Source organism: Chiloscyllium punctatum, chromosome 36 (assembly GCF_047496795.1).
Source record: "Chiloscyllium punctatum isolate Juve2018m chromosome 36, sChiPun1.3, whole genome shotgun sequence".
NCBI lineage: Eukaryota > Metazoa > Chordata > Chondrichthyes > Orectolobiformes > Hemiscylliidae > Chiloscyllium > Chiloscyllium punctatum.
Window position 1 is genome coordinate 74,339,072 of NC_092774.1, and position 8,015 is coordinate 74,347,086.

An 8,015-nucleotide genomic window follows, 5' to 3' on the forward strand; every position below is an offset into this window, starting at 1 on the left:
TTGGAAACAGAACCAATCTGACTCAAGATTGGGTTGCAGACAGACTCTAACATGAATGAATCAGAGGGTTTTCTTTCCCCAGAAAATGATGTCATCATTAGATTCTGAACTCCAGATTTCTGACTGAATTCCAATTCCGCCATCTGCTGTGGTGGGATTCAAACCCAGGAGTCCCGAGGAGTCCCCAGAACTGGGTTGATAGTCCAGTCGATAATGGCACTCGGCCCTTGTTCCTTCAATCACCCTGTGATGGCACATGAACTCACTGGTGCCTCCGCAGGTGGGAGGAGGAGGTGATGCCCTTTACGCACTGAGAGCAGGTGAGCATGCTGTGCCTGGTGTGGACCCGCTAGTGCGTCTGCAGGCTGGAAGAATTGATGAATCCCTTCCTGTGCTTGGAGCAGGTGATTAGCCATTCCCTGTTGTGGACTCGCTGGTGAACTTATAAAATCTCAAAACATATAATCAAGAAAGAACTCACTCTATTCACTACTGCAGACTTACGGCAAGGTTACACGTTAAAAACTCTGCAGTAATCTGTTCCTGTGCTGTGAGCTCTCCTCCACATGTTCCTCCAAGATCAGCTGTGAATTTTGCTGTTTGTTAATTTTTTCAAGATGTCCAGAGATACATGATTTCAAACAGCAAAGGCAGTAACTATGCAGATTCACTGCTGTATCCGTTAGTAGTATACGTTTCTTTTTCTCTCTCTCTCCCTTACAGACCATGTGCTTGCTGCCTTTGGCTGTCTTTCTCCATTTTGAAATTGCTGTTGTCTTGATTTTTTTTACTCTAAAGTTCCAAAACAATGCATCAGCATATAAAACATTAATTGCTGCTCCTGGAATTCAAGGAAATCGCCTCCAACACTGAAAATACCTCAAAAAAGGAGCAGCTCTTACAGCCACAAATTTTCCAGTCCTCCATCTTGGATTAGTTCTTGGTGAACCTTCTCATCTCCTAGGTTACAGTTATTCAAATAATTTGCTTTTCTATTTTTGCTAGAAAAGTGGATAACCTCACGTTTATCCACACTAACTGCATCTGACATGCATTTGCCCACTCACTCAGACTGTCCAAATAACATTGTATCCTCCTCACAGCTCACCCTTCCACCCAGCTTCGTGTCATCTGCAATTTGTGATATATTCCAATTAGTTCCCTCATCTAAATCATTGACACATACTGTGAATACCTGGGGTCCTAGTCCCAATCCCTGCAGTTATAAAACATCGATCTGACTGACCATACAAAATAGCAGATGTTAGCTTGACGTTCACAACTGACGAAGACCTGATAAGCAATTATGAACCACTGAATTACTAAATCACAGAAGCAGGCCATTCAGCCAATTGTGTCCATGCAGCTCTCTAAATGAGCTTTCTGATGTTGTGCCATTTTCCTGACGTTTCCTTGGAAAATGGTAAATTGCTTGTCAACAAATAATTTTCCAATCCTCTTACCTGAATCTGCTTCAACCACTGTTCCATGCGATATCTTCCAGATCTATTTACTCACTGTGTGAAATTTCTTTCTCACATCACATTTTCTTCCTTGTAATGGATTTGAAATCTGCATTCTTATTCTCAATGCTCTTACCATGGTGAACAGTTTTTCACTGTCTTTTCTGGGTATGATTTTTCTCATAATTTTCAAAGCTTCTTTTAAATCTGACTTCAGAGATCAGTCCATGAGGCCAAGCCTCATCAACAACACAGAGACAACCGAGCATCTAAAGGGACGGCCCCTCAGTCATCACTGTGAGCCCCACATCAACCATTGTTACCTGGGCAGCCATGCATTCCAAACCTGGTCTCTCGACATCACTCGTATTGGCCCACAGTTTGGAAAACTATGATTCTTGCTACGACTATAAAAATTGAATTTTTTTAAAAGCGGTTGTTGCTGAGAAGTTTAATCCTTTCTGTCCAGTAGGAAGTCAATGATGTGTTTAGGTTTGAATGACTCAGTGAATCCCTTCCCGCATGTGGAGCAAGTGGATCACCGCTCCCTGTGTGCCTGTGGGGATTACATTCCAGGTCAAACCGGGAATTGGATCTCTTCCTACAGCCTGAACACACCTCTGGTAACACTCCAGGGGGACTGTGCTTGTGTGGCACAGGTCAGATCATTGGCTGGCTTAGTCCTGCTCCTCGGATGCTGCTGGCCTGCTGTGCTTTTCCAGCACCACTCTAATCTAGATTCTGGTTTCCAGCATCTGCACTCCTTGTTTTTACACAGTACATAAGGAGGCCATTCTCACTTTCATGTCTATAATAGTTCCTGAAGCACCCACCTATTCTCCACCCCTATCCCCATCATCTTGCAACTGTCCAGCATCCTCGGTAGTGTAGTGGTTAGTATCCCCATCTGTGACTCAGGAGACTGGGGGTGCAATTCCCCGATGGGGAGGATTTGATATTTTTATGGATGTCTTGTCACACAGAGGTAACGACCCGAACCCTGGATCGGGTTCAAGTCCTGCCTGCTGCAGAGTTCAAAAATTCACAAATATAGGATCAGAATTAGGCCATTCAGCCCATCAAGACTGTTGTGCCATTCGATCAAGACTGCTCATCACCCCCATTTTCCTGCCTGATCCCTTGAAAGGGTTCAGAAAAGATTTACACTGATGTTTCCAGAGTTGGAGCATTTGGGAGAGGCTTAATAGGCAGGGGCTGTTTTCCCTGGAGGTTCGGAGGGTGAGGGGTGACCTTATGGAGGTTTATAAAACAATGAGATACATGGATAGGATAAACAGACAAGGTCTTTTCGATGGGGTGGGGGAGTCCAGAACGAGTTGGCTTAGATTTAGGGTGAGAGGGGAAAGACGTAAAAGGGACCTAAGGGGCAACTTTTTCATGCAGAGGGTGTGCTTGTATGGAATGAGCTGCCAGAGGAAGTGGTGGTGGCTGGTACAATTGCAACATTTAAAAGACATTTGGATGGGTAGATGAATAGGAAGGGTTTAGATGGATATGAGTCAAGTGCTGGCAAATGGGACTACATTAGGTTAGGATATCCTTTGGCATGGTCAAGTTGGACTGTTTCCGTGCTGCACATCTCTATGACTCTATACCAAATGTTCAACGAGCTGGTCTGCAATTTCCCACATATGGCCTCCCTCCCATTCTGAATACAGGTGTTACATTAGCATTTTTCCAATCCAATGGAACCATAAGATCATACGACACAGGAGCAGAAATTAGGCCATTCAGTCCATCGAGTCTGATCCACCATTCAATCATGGCTGAGATGTTTCTCAACTCCATTCTCCAGCTTTCTTCCCGTAACCTTTGATCCCCTTGACAATCAGGAACATATATATATCTCAGTCTTAAATAAATGCAGTGAATCTTTCCCATGTTCACAGATTTTTGGAATATTATAACTAATGAGTTCACTATCTCTGCTGCCACTTCCTTCGGGACCCAGGGTGTAGGCCATCAGCACCAGTGGACTTGTCTGTCCTCAATCCAAATAGTTTCCTGTGTACCTTTACCCTCTCAACGTTGATTGTTTAAGTTCTACCCTTTCTATAGCCTCTGACTTGCCAATTCTAATAGGAATAGTTCTGTTGTCTGCCAACATAAAAACTGAGATCATCTCTGCCACTTCAATGTTCCCCCATGAACTCACAGTTTTCATCTTCCAAGGTACCACACTTAGCTCAGCGACTCTGTTCCCATTAGCATACCAACAGAAGCTTTTGCTGTCCTTTTTGATATTTGGTGCGAGGTCTCTTTTGTAAGTTAACTTACCTATTTGTATTTATATTTTTTAATATCCCTTTGTTTATGATTAAACCTTTCCTAATGTTTGACCCTTCCAGAGGTCCAGAATAACATTTCACAACAGGCTGAAAAGTTAAAAAAAACACTACATTGAAACTTTTTGAAATCGCCCCTTTCTGGAGGCTGGGGGCCGGCAAAACGATCGCCCCGCCCCCATTGTCACCGATTGTTTGGTGGCCTCCCCAACCACGCCCCCTCAACCCAGGAGACGTCACAAACCTGGGCCCCGCCCCTTGTGAGCTGGCGCATGTGCAGTGCAGGTCCTGTAGCGGGACTGAGGCAGTGTTACTGAGTGTGGGAGCAGAATGGTGCCGGTGGCTGAAGTAATAGGAACCGCTGGAAAAGCTGAGCAGGTCCGGCAGCTCGTGCCGAGAGAAATCATTTCGGGTCCCGGTGATCCTCCTTCAGAACAGGACCAGGTTTCAGAAACATCCCGGGGAGGTCGCTAGGCCCGAGCGGCAAGACCTGGCTCCTGCCCCCGGGGAGAGGAGACAGTGAGACAGGGTAGGATTGGAAACCGCGGGAGGAGGGAGACTGGGGAGTTTATAAACTCCTAGGGGGAGGCCTGAGGCCTCCAATAGAAGCCCCACAGGCCCCAGTGTTTACTTCACCGGCGAGGGCGCTCTCGGGTTGCCCGGGCAACCGGCCGCCATCTTTGTGAGGGTCAGGCGCATGTTGTCTTGGGGCGGGGAGCGCGGGCGGCCATCTTGGTGAGGGCACCATCCACTGTCATTTCTGGGAGAGAATTCCAACCTCGTGGTAACCTCGGCCTTTGCCGAGTTTAATTCCCCAGACTGTCCAGCGATGTGCAGGTTAGGGGGGGTTCAGCCATGCTCAATTACTGATAATGTCCAAGGATGTTCTTGTTAGTGTATGTTGACCATGCTAATTTACCCCCAGTGTCCAGAGATGTTCAGGTTAGAGTGGATTGGCCGAGGTAAGTTTATCCATAGTGTTCGGGGTTCTGCAGGTTAGGGTGAAGGTCTGGACCCCCTCAATCGGCTCTCTCGATCCGAGATCGGTCAAAAGAATCACCAGGAGTACGGTCTATTTAAAGCAAGGTTATCAGCTTAATGACATAAGGCAGCCTAGCACAGATTTGTCCATCAACACAGGTTAAAAGCTTCTGTGTTCCGTGGCAAAATTACACAATTACATTTGAAAATTACGCATTATTTATTTTTGTGACAGCACAGCCTGAATTACAAGAAAAGACCAATAAAATGTAACAAGGTGACATGATTGACAGCAGAATAGTCCAGTGATATTTCATGGGAAACCGACTGTTTTACGTGCAAAATCATCCCATGCTTGCTAGTTCAAGATTAGTTCGAATACCAAATTACTTATGATTCATATTATGCAAACTCCATTGTTCTCTTTTATTTCTAAATCCAACCAACTCAGCAAAGCAGCAATTCAAGTTCAATGTCAAATCATAACCTGAAGCCATTTTCTTATATTTATTTTAAAATATTATTTACAATTGAAATGCCATTTTGTGGTTAATACAAACCTACATACACCTGTTGCTCCTAACAACAGCCTAAATTCAAATTTTAAATCCTGATCTCAATAAAGCAGCAGTTGTCTCATTACCCAAAAGGTTGAGACCACAAACGATATAAGTACGGTTTTGATGGCTAATAACTCCTGAAAATCCTTCTGCAGAAAAAAGTCACTGAGAGCTGCATATCCCAAAGAGTGATATTACTGTTTTGTAGAGCTTTTGGATTCTTCCATTCTCTGCAAAACTCAGGGGAGACTATATTCCTACAGTTACAGCACGAGGAGTACTTACTTTATTCAAAATAATAACCAGGTTTAGTATAGGTAAGGGAGGGACCTTGCCATTAAGAGGCATGCCTGTCTTTCTGACTTCCTTGAGGCTGTTCAATAAATAGGTCTTTTGGTAAGAGATGCAGTTATTGTCCCAGAACAGTTCCACCCATCCCATAATTGGGAAGACATTGGTGCCAGTAGGGGTCAAAGAGTCTTTTGCTGAAGTCAACACATAACAGACCACTTCATCTCTGCCAAATATTCTATTGTGACTTTGAAGAAACAAATTGTAATCGAAAGATAACATTTCCCGATCTTCTCTTTTGTGGTGTCACCTATTTGGATGGGGCAAGGCTTACCGTGGTAGCTCATAGCACAACTGGTATCAAACTGGCACACAACACCTTTCCAGGGTAAAGACCATTTAGACTTGTTCTGTAAATGAACTGTTCAATCTCTGACCACTGCAATAGTTATTCTTGGTTATGTTCAGTCCCTCAGCAGACGAGGACATCTTCCTGGCATAGTTGGTGCACAGTCTCTGGTTGCTCAGGATCGCACAGGTAAACTGTCCCTTCTTGTGCACCAATGCTGGCAATGGCAAGTCCACACAGAATGGCTTTTCAATATAAAATGGCTTCAGGTTATGATTTGATCCTGTGAACTTGAATTTCTGCTTTGCTGAGTTGGTTAGCTTTGGGGAAAAGAAAACAATGGAGTTTAATAATATGAATCATATGAATTTGGTGTTCGAACTAACCTTGAACTAGCAAGCACGGGATGATTTTGAGAGTAAAACAATCTGTTTCCTAGGAAATATTGGACTAACCTGCTGTCAATCATGTCACCTTATTACATTTGATTGGTCTTTTAAGGCTGTGCTGTCTCTTAAAAAACATGTAAATGATGTGTACTTTTCGAAAGTAATTCTGCAATTTCGCCACGGAGCTCAGAAGCTTTAACTTCTGTGTTGCTGGACAGAATTGCGTCAGACTGCCTTGCTTTATTAAACTGATAACTTTGCTTTGTACAGTCCGCATTCCGTTCGTTCTTTGACCGATCTTGAGACGGAGGGGTCCCGCCTGGGATCCAGATCTTCAAGGGTGGATTGGCCATGCTAAATTCCCTCCATAGTGTCCAGGGATGTGTAAGTTCAGTGTATTACTCTGGGATAAATGCAGGGCAATAAGGGGAGTGATATGGGTGAATTACCATTCAGAACGTTGGTTTGGACTTGTTGGGCCGAGTGGCCTGCTTCCACACTGTGAGGATTCTTTGAAGGGAAGGGATTTTTGCAAACTGCTCTCCTTCCATCTGCTGCAGAGTTCTGCTGTCGGCCTGTCCCCGCTCCCTGCCCCATATTTGACATCACAACGCGGAAGTGGTCGTATCAGTTTCAATGTGAATCCCCCCCCCCTGCCCCCGGGCAACTCATCCTGGGAGGGAGAGGGGTAGGGGGTAATCTATTCACTTGTAGCAACTGGAGTGAATCCAAGGAGGGAATCTACTCTGCCAACTCAGGTATGTGTCTTAATTACCCGGGTGAGGAGGGACGGATGATAGTAATTGGGGAGGGGGAGATACTTTATTTTTATTTTTAAAATGCATCTGATTCCCACAAATAAATGCATCAGGTTCAAGTACAGCACGTGCAATGATCCACATTGCAGCTTCAAGCTGGCTGCAACAGTTTTCCATCCTCTGTTCTTGCTCCGTGTTGGCTGCAGCACATTTGATTTCCTTCCCTCACCTCTTCTTTCTGCCCCCCCCCCCGAGGTGTTGATGCTTCCAAACTGACCCTCAAAAGTTCAGGTTATACTTCCATTCTTTCCCAGTTTTCAAAACCCACAAAATACAACTTTCCCAATCCTCTGAGTATCGGAGTTGGGAGGTTATGTTGTGGCTGTACAGGACATTGGTTAGGCCACTTTTGCTCTCGCTGTGAAACGAGGACGTTATGAAACTTGAAAGGGTTCAGAAAAGATTTACAAGGATGCTGCCAGTGTTGGAGGGTTTGAGCTGAATTGTTTTGGGCTGTTTTCCTGAGTGTGACAAAGGCCTTTGTAAACATTTATAAAATCATGAAAGGCATGGATTGGGTAAATAGACAAGATATTGTCCCCTGGGTTTGGGGGTGTCCAGAACTAAAGTGTAATAGCTTTAGGGTGAGGTGGATGAGCAAAGATTAAAAGAAACCTAAGGGCAACTTTTTAACTCAGAGGGTAGTGAGCGTAAAGAATGAGCTGCCAGAGGAAATGGTGGAGGCTGGTACAATTACAATATGTGAATGGCATCTGGATGGTTTCTGAATAGAAAGGGTTCAGAGGGGTATGGGCCATGTGCTGGCATTTGGGACTAGATTAATTTAGAATATCTAGTCAACATCAATGAATTACGACCATACCACATAGAAGTGGAAGTAAGGCCATTCAGCCCATT